The sequence below is a fragment of the Rutidosis leptorrhynchoides genome, chromosome 1 (genome assembly GCF_046630445.1).
Source record: "Rutidosis leptorrhynchoides isolate AG116_Rl617_1_P2 chromosome 1, CSIRO_AGI_Rlap_v1, whole genome shotgun sequence".
NCBI lineage: Eukaryota > Viridiplantae > Streptophyta > Magnoliopsida > Asterales > Asteraceae > Rutidosis > Rutidosis leptorrhynchoides.
The window spans coordinates 578325471-578340593 of NC_092333.1; positions in this window are offsets into that span (position 1 = coordinate 578325471).

Genomic DNA, 15123 nt, shown 5'->3' on the forward strand with positions numbered 1-15123 from the left:
TTTGTATTTTTATTAAAAGTAAATCTTAAAAGTTAAAATAAGAAAAAGTAGTTTGTATTTTTATTAAAAGTAAATCTTAAAAGTTAAAATAATAAAAAGTAGTTTGTATTTTCATTAAAAGTAAATCTTAAAAGTTAAAATAAGAAAAAGTAGTTTGTATTTTTATTAAAAGTAAATCTTAAAATAAAAGTAGTTTGTATTTTTATTAAAAGTAAATCTTAAAAGAAAAAGTAGTTTGTATTTTTGTATTTATTTATTAAAAGTAGATATAGTTTTGATTTTTTTTTTGTATAAAATTCTAAAAAAAAATTTGTTTAATATATTTCTAAGAACATTTAACATTTTATTTCTATATTTGTTTAATTATTAAATACGAATTTTATATAAAAATTATTATTATATTTAGTTTTTATAAAAATTAAAATTTATGATTATTAATTTATAGTTTTTATTAGTTTTATAAATGTTATAATATTATGTATTATTTAGTTAATTATATATTCTATTAACTAAATAACAAAAGTAATATAAATATTATATATATATTCATTGATGTAATTATGTTATATTATATATCATAATCTTATTTATAATATTTATAATTATATTATTTATTTTAAGCGTACGTTTATTCGGTCAACGTTAAATTTATTCGTATATAACAACTCTAGGTATTTTAGTAAAATCGGAAGTCGAAAAGTGAGGGTTGTTATAGTACCTACCCGTTAAAAGAAATTTCGTCCCGAAATTTAGTTTTTGCCATCAATCAGCGTTGTTCGTACCTAAACGAGGATATTTACGTTTTATCTGGTCTTCACGTTCCCAGGTAGGTTCGGGGCCTTTCGTGAATTCCAACGGATAGAATATTGTTCTGTTTCTTGCATTTAAATAATACGAACCCTAATTTCTTACAGGTTCTTCTATAAAGTGCATTTTATCATTAATGCGGAGGTTATCTAAAGGATTAATAAGAGTGTCATTTGACTAGGTTATCCTCAAAAGGGATGATGGTGTTATACGAGCATTTTAGTAAACTGAACACATGAAATGTGTTATGAATAGTATTGAGCTTATTTAAAACTTTGAGTGTTTATGTCACAATATTAGGGTAGACAAAACAGAGAGTAGTTCATGAAAATTATAGTCATGAAGTTTGATAGAGATCATCATTGTTTACAACAAGAATATTGTAATGATGAATATAAGTTGAAAAAATAAAGTTTTATCACTACTGAATAATATGGATAAAACGATTTGATTATAGGAAGTGTATAAATGAAGCTATTGTAAAAGAGTGAATGAGAAATTAAATGTTCGCCTTAACTTTTGACGTAGTCACGATTGATTTTTGGAATTCAAGGGATTAAAGGAAATTTTCGTAATCCATAAGATTTGATTCTCCGGTAATTAAGGAATTTGAAATTTTCTTTGATTAAATGAGGTGAATTGCTTCAATTGCTGTGTTTGGAATTTTGCTATAAATTAGCTTCTTCCGTTTCATTATCTTCACTACTTCTATACTTTCTTCCTCAATTCATACTTCCAAAGATTGTGAGAATGCTCCATCCAGTTCTTATCCTGGATATTTTTCTGACTATCATTTCAGTCATTCTTCTTTTTCATTTACCACTAGAGGAATTTGTTTTCTTCTACTATTACCTTCGGGTTATAGTGTTTTTAATTCTCCCATGTCTTTACGTTGCAATACGTATTGATATACACGGTTTGTAATTTCGGTATCGTTATCGGGCTACATATTTTCCCTTATATGTCGGAGCTCTTTGCCTTTTTATTCTCCTTTCGACTCTAAGTAAAGCGAGTAATGGTCCTGAATTTGTAGGTATGAAGTTTCGAATGGACCTACTGTTCTAAGCGTAATATCACGATTTGATTTGGTAAATTACCAGAATTACTGAGGATAGAACTATCAAGAATATATTTGCTTGATATGTTCAGAGATTAAGTAGAATGTAAGAGTCGTGTAACATGGCAAATGATGATTATAAAGTCTATGAATCATCATCTTCCATTAAAAATTTAGCATGACTTACTGTAATATAATCATGTTGGCCTGACGTCATTATATTATACTAACTCATGCTTCAATTCTCAACACTACTTCAAATCATTCAAAATTTGAATTTAAATTTTACGGAATATAGAAACTTAAACAGTTTTCCTTTATGATGTAATAAAGATATTGCAAAGAGATAATTAATTGCGGACAAGAATCGTTATGAAGATATCTTTAGAAATATCGAGGATATTTATAACGAAAGATATGATGATATTTTAGAATTTCTAAAATCGATGGATAATGAAGAAATTCTTCTGTAAGGATTTAGAATGCGTAAAAAGATCTTCTGTGATTTCCTTCAGAAATCGAATCATCTAGATTCTTTGGTTATAGGTTTAGTCCTTGGGATTTGTCCTTGGTCTCCTTCATGTTTTGCTCAATCCGTCTTTCAATACCAGATATTCTTTTGAGCTTTTCCAACACACAATTCTTTATTATCAAGCTTCTGGTCATTAAGGCCATCTACAGCTTTTGCTGCTTCATCAGCATTCTCAAGGTTAACTGATCTGAATCATTGATTATCAATCTGATATGTTTTCAAGGATTTTGAAGAATGTACAATGTAATATATTAATGTGAATGTTAGATATTTCTTGGGTATTACCTACCCGTTAAAATATTTTCACAATTAATAGTCTGTACAAAAGAATTTTTAAATACAATCTTTATGAAAATATACATACATATATATTTTCTTCATATGTAATTATGGATTTAATAAGTTAATATATTATTAAACTCATTTGATTTACGGTTGAAACGAGAATAAATAATCTCCAAAACTTTAGAGATTACATAATCGTCGCGGAATATTTCTTTAATGAAGTTATGAATCAATACTTCATCGTTCATTGTTATTAATATACCTCAGTAAATGATGTTGATGCTCGTGGATTTCTTGTGAAATTCATAAGGCACAAATGATGTTTTCGAGAAATTTTCGAGTACATCGAAAAATAGGAGTGTAAAATCACACATGCATTTGAATAATACACTTAGTTTATTATGAAATGGAGTTTATTGTACTGAAGCAGTGATTAATGATTGTTAAGTCATTAACGAAGGATGTACATCATAGCGTATTAGTGATATGAATTAACCAAGTAGTACATACTAGTTAAGATTCACACGTAATAGTTTAGTACGAAAAGATTTATTATTGTTCCAAACCATATATATATAAAGTATACATATATAATTCTTCAGGAAGAATGAGTCAATACATCTTAACTCATTATTACTAATATTCCTTAGTATCTATGGGCGTATGATATCGATGTTTGAGGTACCGATTATGATGTTGAGACGTGGGATGCTGATGTTGTTGTTGGTGAAGCTGATGCTGTTGGTGGTGATGCTGATAGTACTGGTGGTGCTGGTGCTGATGCTGGTGCTGCTGTTGGTGCTGCTTGTGGTACTTGGTTAGTAAGTGTGAGCCTAGCTACCAAATCGCGCACTATTTCCTCCAGGGTTTCTACTTTACGCTCGAGTCTATGGATTTGTTCTACCCATTCCTCTGTAAGGTTTGTTAATTCTTGATATTTAGTTCGAAGTCTTCTAACTTCTTCTAATAACCCTTTCTGGTTAGAATTCGAGAGTAGAGGACGAATATTGTCGTTGGTTACATCGAGTCGACCTTCGAGGCGAAAAATCCTTGCGAAAAGAGTGAAAACGGTATTGCGAACAGGTTCGCCAGTAAGAGGATCGAGTACTCCGACGTTTGGTGGTAAGTTTGGCTCGTGATAAGGAGTACCTTCTTCATTTCTCCATAGGGTGAGTATTTCACGAACCCATCCCCATTTTCTAAAGAAATCACGGTAATTGATCGGTGGGTGTGCTCCTGTCACGCTATCTTTGGAGCTAGAAGAACTTGAGGAATTAGGTGAGAAATCCATATTATGTGTTTGGAATAGGGTTTGATATGAAATGGGTGTTGAATATTGAATGATATATTCATCTCCTTGAATACGTATATATAGCAGAAAGATCTCCGTAATTTACGGAGGAAATTTAGGAAAAGTGTTAGACAAGGTCTATTGGGAATAGATATGCTAAGATATGATTTGTCTAAACTCTAATAATGGCAGTATGATGTGTCGAGATTATAAAATGATAAGTATGTAATCTAATAATCTTTCGATTAAAGACTTTTAATTCGTATACTGTGATAACCCAATGACATTTCCCGGTTCGCAAACCGATGCATAAAGGTATAAGGCATATAGGTTCGTGATATAACAGGGAGTTATATACGTTTGAGTATGAATTATAGGAGTTTCAAAAATCTTGGATAATATTTCATGTAATACATATGTAATACACAAAACCAGGATAGATGACTAGGTGAGTTGTTCTTAATAAGTTCACCACTTATTAAGTGCGTAAGTGACTAAGTGTTGTATGATCACTATAGTCAGGTTTGATATTGTGCACCATACCCAAACATCTATGCCACCGCCGAGTCACTTGAATGATCAATTGTTACCGGTTGGCCCAGGAATTCTCGACCAAAATCTAAGTTTGGCATTCGAAATCCACAAGCGTCCCATAGTGGTACCAAGGATCACCCTAGGCCTTAAGTAGCGTTGACGTTCGAGTAATTTCACATTATCGTGTATGTTATAATCTTAAGATTTAAATATAGTTTCTAAGGTATAGTGTAGCATTTATCAATTAAAGGCAACAATTAAAGGCACTATGGTCAAGGAAAGTTGTAGTCCTACATTGCTAAGGTACCTAATTGTATAAGGCACACATAAAATGCAATCCTGGTTCTCTACAACAACCTGCTCTGATACCAATCTGTCACACCCCCAAATTAGGGCCTAGGGTATTTGTGACTAATTATATCAAATCACAGTTGTATAAACGAGAACGACTCTATATGAGACGTTTTGAATAAAACATTTATTAATAAAACAGCGGAAGCATTAAAAGTTTTACATCAAATTTAAACTGAAATAATAATAATAGTCTTAATGCAAAGTAAATGTAATGAAATGAAGACTCCATGTAGCAGCATTCAATTCATCAGGTAGCAATCATGGCAATCATCTTATTCGTCACCTGAGACAAAACATGCTTAAAGTGTCAACCAAAAAGGTTGGTGAGTTCATTAGTTTATCAAAATCAATCATTTCCGTTATAATAATAGGCCACAAGATTTCAGTTTCAAAAATATCCGTACACTAGCAAGTGTATAAAAGCATTCTATAAGTTGTAGGCACCCGGTAACAAGCCTTAACATTCATGTTTTACCCTCTGAAGTACACCAGATCAGGTGTGTTTAAAATAACCTCGAAGTACTAAAGCATCCCATAGTCAGGATGGGGTTTGTCAGACCCAATAGATCTATCTTTAGGATTCGCGCCTACCGTACCTAGACAAGTAGTTTAATGTTACCAAGCTAAGGGTATATTTCTGGTTTAAACCCACATAGAATTAGTTTTAGTACTTGTGCCTATTTCGTAAAATATTTATAAATCAGCGCATGTATTCTCAGCCCAAAAATATATATAAAAAGGGAGCAAATGAAACTCACCTTAAATAGCAGTTGAAGTATTCCACGCGAGAAAGGAAAGTAAAGCAAGTAAGTGACCGAGATATCAACTAGAAGTAGTTCTTTAAGAGAAAAATGAGAGATTAAGGTGTAAGTTTGAAATGAGAAATGTATGTGGTATTTATAGTTGAAAATGTTAGGTAAAAAAAAAATTAAAATAAAATAAGTAAATCTTAAAAGTTAAAATAAGAAAAATTATTTTGTATTTTTATTAAAAGTAAATCTTAAAAGTTAAAATAAGAAAAAGTAGTTTGTATTTTTATTAAAAGTAAAATCTTAAAAGTTAAAATAAAAAAAAGTAGTTTGTATTTTTATTAAAAGTAAAATCTTAAAAGTTAAAATAAGAAAAAGTATTTTGTATTTTTATTAAAAGTAAATTTTAAAAGTTAAAATAAGAAAAAGTAGTTTGTATTTTTATTAAAAGTAAAATCTTAAAAGTTAAAATAAGAAAAAGTAGTTTGTATTTTTATTAAAAGTAAAATCTTAAAAGTTAAAATAAGAAAAAGTATTTTGTATTTTTATTAAAAGTAAATTTTAAAAGTTAAAATAAAAAAAAAGTAGTTTGTATTTTTATTAAAAGTAAAATCTTAAAAGTTAAAATAAGAAAAAGTAGTTTGTATTTTTATTAAAAGTAAAATCTTAAAAGTTAAAATAAGAAAAAGTATTTTGTATTTTTATTAAAAGTAAATCTTAAAAGTTAAAATAAGAAAAAGTAGTTTGTATTTTTATTAAAAGTAAAATCATAAAAGTTAAAATAAGAAAAAAGTAGTTTGTATTTTTATTAAAAGTAAAATCTTAAAAGTTAAAATAAAAAAAGTATTTTGTATTTTTATTAAAAGTAAATCTTAAAAGTTAAAATAAGAAAAAGTAGTTTGTATTTTTATTAAAAGTAAATCTTAAAAGTTAAAATAATAAAAAGTAGTTTGTATTTTTATTAAAAGTAAATCTTAAAAGTTAAAATAAGAAAAAGTAGTTTGTATTTTTATTAAAAGTAAATCTTAAAATAAAAGTAGTTTGTATTTTTATTAAAAGTAAATCTTAAAAGAAAAAGTAGTTTGTATTTTTGTATTTATTTATTAAAAGTAGATATAGTTTTGATTTTTTTTTTGTATAAAATTCTAAAAAAAAAATTTGTTTAATATATTTCTAAGAACATTTAACATTTTATTTCTATATTTGTTTAATTATTAAATACGAATTTTATATAAAAATTATTATTATATTTAGTTTTTATAAAAATTAAAATATATGATTATTAATTTATAGTTTTTATTAGTTTTATAAATGTTATAATATTATGTATTATTTAGTTAATTATATATTCTATTAACTAAATAACAAAAGTAATATAAATATTATATATATATTCATTGATGTAATTATGTTATATTATATATCATAATCTTATTTATAATATTTATAATTATATTATTTATTTTAAGCGTACGTTTATTCGGTCAACGTTAAATTTATTCGTATATAACAACTCTAGGTATTTTAGTAAAATCGGAAGTCGAAAAGTGAGGGTTGTTATACCGGTAGTCATAATCCGATATCTGAAAGGTGGAATTGGCACGACACGTCCATCAGGAAAGCGTCTACACCAATGGTTATGCTCATTACGGAACGAAACGTCCCCGTATTCCCCGGGAATCACAACACCACTGGAATGGTGCTGTGGCTCTGAGGGTCCTGGGATGAGTGGAGCTGGAATCTCTGGTGGATCCTCGTGTCTGTCTGTGGTGATCACTGGGTCGGGTGCATGGCCACTAGTTCCAGAGGACGAAGCGCCAGAGTCACTGGAGTGTGTCGACGACGAGATCTGTGAATCGGCAACAATGGCAGACGAGGTGGAGGGTGAGTCTGAGTCGCTCTCTAAAATGATAACGGGCGGGACATCCGACATCTGAACAAGGAAAAATTACTTTTTCCATGTCAGTAAGTCATAAAGCAAGCACGTATTAGGCAAAATAACTACGACAGTCTAGATCATCTATAGCAGTAAATAGCATGGCAATAATAGCAAATCGTACGGAAGTATCATGCAATCGAAAGCAGATAATAGCATGCAGTAATGAAAATAAAGTAGCAGTATACGTCATATAGCAGTAAAAGTAAGCAGCAGCATGCAATAAGTTTCGTGGAAATAAGTAAATTAGCAAGTTGTAGATTAGTCCTATTAGTGATTCCTACTCGGTCCGGTCTAGACTCACTAATGCAACCTAATCCCCTACAACCAATGCTCTGATACCAAATGTGACGCCCCGTACAAAACCATCGTGTACGATTCGTCAACAACAGGATCTTTACACGGTCAAGTACTACATGCTATTTGAAAACCAGTTTCGCATTCATAAAAAGATAGTGTTTACAAAAGATAACGTGACACAAAGGTCGTTACAAAGTCATTATTTGAAAATAACATAAACTACGAATGCAAAAGAAAAGTTCCATGATTGAGACATCTCTAAGATTATGCAGCAGAATTCTAGCACAGCAAGTCTAAACACCAAGACAGCAAGCCTAAACACCAAGACAGCAAGTCTAAATAGCGGAAGCAACAAACTTCTAAGCACCTGAGAAAACATGCTTAAAAATATCAACAATAATGTTGGTGAGCTATAGTTTAAGTTGTAACAATAATGTAAGGTAGGCCACGAGATTTCAGTGTTCCAAAACAGTATGAAAAGTATATGCTTAACCATGGGCACTTGTTAACTAACTTAACATTTATAACCCCCTAAAAGTACACTTGGCGAGTGCGTATGTTTACGAAGTATTAAACACCCGTTAAATGCTAGCGCGACTAGCCCGAGTGGGGATGTCAAACCCTATGGATCCATATCTAAGATTCGCGTTCACCGGTTCAAAAACCAATGACTAAACGTTACCGAGCTAAGGGGAAAGTTTATGCCGTTGTATAACCCACACATATATAAAGTTTAAGTACTCGTGCCTAGTATGTAAAATGTAAAAAGCCCATGTATACTCAGTCCTAAAATAATTAAAGTAAAAAGGGATACTATAACTCACAGTGATAAGAGCAGTAAAGTCGATAATGAAAGTATGCGAGTAGTAAGTCGGTCCGAAAGGTCGTCAACCTAAGTCAAAGGTTACTAGGTCAGTGTGTTATCCTCATAAGTTTTAATAGTGCATAAAATAAGTTTAAGTTTCATCATCATCATCATCGTTCATCATCATAAAAGCTAAGTAAGTTTGACAAGAATAGAGATCGAAATAATAGGCTGATTTCGGTCAGCTGCTACGACCTCTACCTAAATCGAAAAGACACGTAATCATTGGATATGGCTCCGTATATGAGTCCCCTAGTTTCTGACCAATTTCCATAACCAAACTCGTCTTCGTTTGACCGTGGTGACGGTTTAAGTGCGAGTAGGTCAGAAATTTCAGCACAACGTTAATAGGGTGTAATGACTTTCGGAAGCCAATAAATCCTAAACCGTAACTCGGATTAAGATGAGGCCTAAATGGAAAATCATCTACTCGAACTGAAATAACTGAAAATTAACTTTCAAGTAGCCCAGATTGTCTGATCAGATCCCGAAAACAGTAAGCAAGGTGCTCCAGTAGGGTTCTTAGTGCTTGATGCTCATCACGATTTTCATCCTTGATGCTTGTAGCTTCAAGTGTACAACTCGTTGATGGGTTAGCATCACCTTGAACAAGATTCTACCATCAACACACAATATGTTAAGACAAAGTAAGAACACAACTCATTTAAGAGTCTTAGATGGATGATGAACCAAGGTTACATCATATCCTTAGTCTTAACACAATTACAAGTTACATTTACAACTAAAGCTACAAACTTTACTTCAATCAAGCAAATATGAACATAATCTAAGTCAAATGAAGTGATGGAACCCTAAGCTAGAGAGCTTGGATCCCTTTCACACAAGTTATAAGGTTACAAAGCTAGAAAGCTTGAACCTTTAGTTTTCTTGAAGAACTTGAAGCATAAAGCTTAGATCTTTAAGTCATATGAAGACCATAAACACAAGTTTTGATCTTTATAACAAAATAAGGAGATCATAAGTTAGAAAACTTAGATCCAACAAAAGATATGAAGATCCAAGCTAGAAAGCTTGCATCTTGATTGTTCTTGAAGATCTTGAAGCATAAAGCTTGGATCTTTAAGTTACATGAAGATTACAAACACAAGTTTGAATCTTTATAACAAAATAGCAAGATTAAAGTTTAAAAAATATAGATCTACAAAGTGGGTGAAGATTCAAAGCTAGAAAACTTGAATCTTCCATGTTCTTGAAAGATTCAAATCTATGTTTGAATGTACAAGATGTAATCAAGATCAAAAGCTAAAAAGCTAAACCCATGATGATGATGATGATGATGAATTCGTGATGATGAGAAGGAGAAGAAGAAGATAAATTCAAAATACTTACACTTTTAGAGAGAGAAAGAACTAGAGAGAATTAGAGAGTGAGTGTGTGTGAATTACAAATGAAAGCAAGTGCAAAATTGATGGAATAAGGCTGGTATTTATAGGTGAATGGGGTAAGGGGAGGGGGTGGTGGCCGTTGGAAATGGGGGGGGGGGACAAGGGGGACAAAAGTTTGCTTTTTAGTTAATGGTTGTATAAAGTTGGTGCTTATGTTGGGATCCCATGCAACACTAAGGATAATACTTGACATAAATGCTAGTATGTTCCCTCTAATAAATGGGCATTTGTCTTACATATTAATGTGTCACTAGCTAATAATAATTGGGCTAATTAAATAGTCCACTAACTAGTGTAGGGTGGGCTAAGGCCCAACAAGGTAGAAAGTCCAACAAGACTAACTAGTAAGCATAAATAAATTACTACGCGTAATTAAGCATCCATAAACCCACGTAATTATTATTATAAAATAATAATTAAGATTTCGTAGTCATAATATTCCGATTACGACAAAAGTTAAACGTGTACGCAGTACGCAGTTTGTTCGTAACGTCAAGTGACACTAACGGTCATAAAGATTTCCGATGAATAAATTAAGTATCCTACGTACTTAAAAGCACGTTTTAACACATAAATGAAAGTAAGCCATATGTATAAAGATTCCAGAGTATAAAGTAGCACAGTATGCACAAATACGCAGTTTCGCAAAAACACAAGGCACAAAAGCAAGTCGAAAAAGTCGGGTCGTTACAGCCTTCGTGCCAAGTATGTAAACTTTGGATTGTTGGATGTTTAAATGTTTTGTAAGAAACGGTTCATTTCATGTAACTATTTAAACAATGCATCTATGGTTTATTAAATTAAAAAAAAAAAATTTGGCTGATGTATACGGGTTGGGTTGTTTCAAGTAGTATCAGAGCATGGTCTAAGGGATTTAGGTGACTTGAGATAAGTGTCTAGACTTAGACTTTATTGTGTATGTGTTGTATGCGGGACTTGTAGGAGACGGGTCGGACCGGGTTTGGTTGGTGCATAGGTTTAGGTGAACTAACCCTGCGCTAATTATTTTGTGTTGTGTTTGTAATCATCAAGCGAGATAGACGTTGTACTAGCAAGTTAACGCGGCGTGCTCGCGTAACAATGACTAGCTACCATTGTTACGGGTTCAAATCGTGCCAAACGAGCAATGTACGATGATTGTTGAGTAAGATGGGGCGTTGTGGTGCAAGTAAGTTTATACGCGTTCGTGGTTTAATCGTTTTTGCATTCCTTAGAATGAAGACGGAAGATGAATATGGAACGGACGGGCCTACTCAAGAAGGGAAGGATGAAATAACGTTAAGGATTGAGGCCGAATTCGAACGCTCTATCTCAATTTTCGCCGACAAGGTTAAACAAGTTGTCCGAGAGTCGTTCGAGGGACTAGTAACCTAGATGGTCCGAGACCAAGCGACTAAGGTCGTAAGGGAAGAGTTGGAAAAGAGGTTTCTTAAACCTCAAGGTAGTGGGGATGAAGAAGCACTTGCAAGGTTAGAGTCACATGGCGCTCCTGTTAAGAGGGCAAGAAGTACGCCTGAAGATGTTAGGAACGTGAGTAAGAGGAGTAAGGGAGGTTACGAACCTACTGATAATGCTAAAAACGAACATATATTTCATAGCATTATCCCTCAAGAAAGACAAGCTTTTAGTTGCAATTGTTCTATTTACAAGTGATATTCGTTTAAATAATAAAAGGTGAAGACAAAAGACAGATTCGACGAATTGAAGACGCAAACGACCAAAAAGCTCAAAAGTACAAAATACAATCAAAGTGTTCAAATTATTGATGAGAAACGTCTCAAAATTACAAGAGTACAAGACGCGAAACGCAAAGTACAAAATATTAAATTATACGCAAGGACGTTCGAAAATCCGAAACCGGGATCAGAGTCAACTCTCAACGCTCTACGCAACGGACTAAAAATTATGAGTCAACTATGCACAAGAATATAATATAATATTTAAATAATTATATAAATTATGTATATATTATATATATTTAAAAATAACGTCGACAAGCAAGAAAACAAAGCAATCTGAGCTGTCCCAGATGGCCATGCGATCGCATGGCCTGGAGGTGCATTTTCCATGCGATCGCATGGCAGTAGGTAGCAGGCCACATTGCTATAAATTCGCAGTTTTGGTTGATAAAAAAGAGATATATCTTTTTCTTTTCTTTTATCCTATGTATCAAATATCACTCCAAATATTAATCTCAATTTGTAATTTTAATTTTAAGTTAGTGATAATAATAAGGTTAGGTTAGTCGAATGTCTTAAGCTTTTGCAAGTTGAAACTATGTCCGTGTACCACTACGTTATTAATATCCACTGTAAGTTATGTTTAATTTTATTGTTAAATTAATGTCTCGTAGCCAAGTTATTATTATGTTTATTTAAGACGAAGTAATCATGATGTTGGGCTAAAATATTAAAGATTGGGTAATTGGACTTTGTACCATAATTGGGGTTTGGACAAAAGAACGACAATATATATATATATATATATATATATATATATATATATATATATATATATAAGACGAAGTAATCATGATGTTGGGCTAAAATATTAAAGATTGGGTAATTGGACTTTGTACCATAATTGGGGTTTGGACAAAAGAACGACACTTGTGGAAATTAGACTATGGGCTATTAATGGGCTTTATATTTGTTTAACTAAATGATAGTTTGTTAATTTAATATAAAGATTTACAATTGGACGTACCTATAAATAACCATATACACTCGATCGGACACGATGGGCGGGATATTTATATGTACGTATAATCGTTCATTTAACCGGACACGGGAATGGATTAATAGTTAATAGACTTATTAAAACAGGGGTGAATTATGTACAAGGACACTTGGCATAATTGTTAACAAAGTATTAAAACCTTGGGTTACACGCAGTCGATATCCTGGTGTAATTATTAAACAAAGTATTAAGACCTTGTTACAGTTTAAGTCCCCAATTAGTTGGAATATTTGACTTCGGATATAAGGATAATTTGACGAGGACACTCTCACTTTATATTTATGACTGATGGACTGTTGTGGACAAAAACCAGACGGACATATTAAATAATCCAGGACAAAGGACAATTAACCCATGGGAATAAACTAAAAACAACACGTCGAACATCATGATTACGGAAGTTTAAATAAGCATAATTCTTTTATTTCATATTTAATTGCACTTTTAATTATCGCACTTTTATTTACTGTCATTTTATTTAATTGCACTTTTAATTATCGTACTTTTTAATTATCGCAATTTTATTTATCGCACTTTTATTTATCGCAATTTCATTATCGTTATTTACTTTACGCTTAAAATTAAGTTATATTTATTTTTAATATTTTACATTAGATTTTAACTGCGACTAAAGTTTTAAAATCGACAAACCGGTCATTAAACGGTAAAAACCCCCTTTTATAATAATAATACTACTTATATATATTTTTGTATTTTTACAATTATAAGTTAAAAATATAGCGTTAAACTTGGCTAGAGTTCCCTGTGGACGAACCGGACTTACTAAAAACTACACTACTGTACGATTAGGTACACTGCCTATAAGTCTTGTAGCAAGGTTTAGGTATATCTATTCTATAAATAAATAAATAACTTGTGTAAAATTGTATCGTATTTAATAGTATTTTCTTATAAAAATATAACTATTTCCTAGTACGCCTCGCACACATCAAGAGTTTGTTTAAAATATATAAAGTTAAAAAAGTATTTTTATTTCTATTTTAGTTTTTAAATATAAGTATTTTATTATTTTATATAAATATTTATTTATTTAAAAAAAAAAAGCAAAACAGAAAAAAGAGAAAAAAAAAATAAAAAAAGTACTCGGCCCGTTACTGTAGCAGCCCAAAGTTTGGCCCGAAACCCTACTCCATGCGACCGCATGGATTTTTAACGTAAGGACCATGGAATCGCATGGCCCTGTCTGACACGCCACATTTGACTGCCAACTGCAATAATTACGGAGTAATAATTATTATTATTATTTAATTAAAACCCTAATTAGGGTTAGGGTATTTAATATTATTTAGTTTAGTTTTATTATTTATTTTGTATTATTAAGTTTAATTAGTTTTAATAAATTATAAAATTAATGGTTTTATAAAATAAATAATATAAAAATAATATTTTTATAAAAATTGTACTTTTTACAACTTTAAGTTTATTTTTATATTTTGTATCTTTTTATTTGTTTTAGCGTAATATTTGTATTTTTCGCTCGTATTTAGTTTTAAGTTATAGTTTTTGCCGTAGTTATTTTTATTTCTAGATTTTTAGGCTTTGCCGTAAAATCTCTTAAGTGCTTTTTCTTTAGACTAAGATTTAAGTGCTTTAGAATTTTGCGACGCCGTTTTTATAAATTTTAGTACCTTTTTAAGTAATTGTCATTTTGGATTTAGATTATCTCTAAGCTTTAATATTTTTAGACGCAACTTTTAATTCTTAGTTTTTAGTTCCTTTTAAGTTTAGACGTGCTACGTTCTTTTTATTATTTTTCGACCTTTTATTTTTCGACGTTTTTCGACGCGCTCTTTTTCTTTCTTATTTTTCGCCACTCTAGTTTTTTAGGACATAGAATTTTCTATTTCTTCTCTAAAATTTCTTTAAATTTCAACGAAAAATTATTTTAAGTGGTTGAATTAATAGATATCCAAATTTTCTGCTTCGTAGTAATAGTTGGATTTGTTAGTGGCTGAGTTGTGAGCTTCCGATTTAAAGGGTTCTGGCTCCATGCTGCATCTATTGGCTATTCAAAATGTGGGCAAAAGCAGAAAAGTCTATTAATTTGATAACTTAAATAATTTTTATCGTTTATAACTAATAGGATATTCAGTGAATGCACCGAGCAAAACGTTCAACACCTTTTGTACGTTCACCACCTGTAACTCGATCAAGACATCTAGCCAATATTGTCGCCGTTGATTTTTCTTTAGAATCGTCATCCAGTCGACCAAGTACTCCAATTCAAATTTCCGATAATCCATTTTT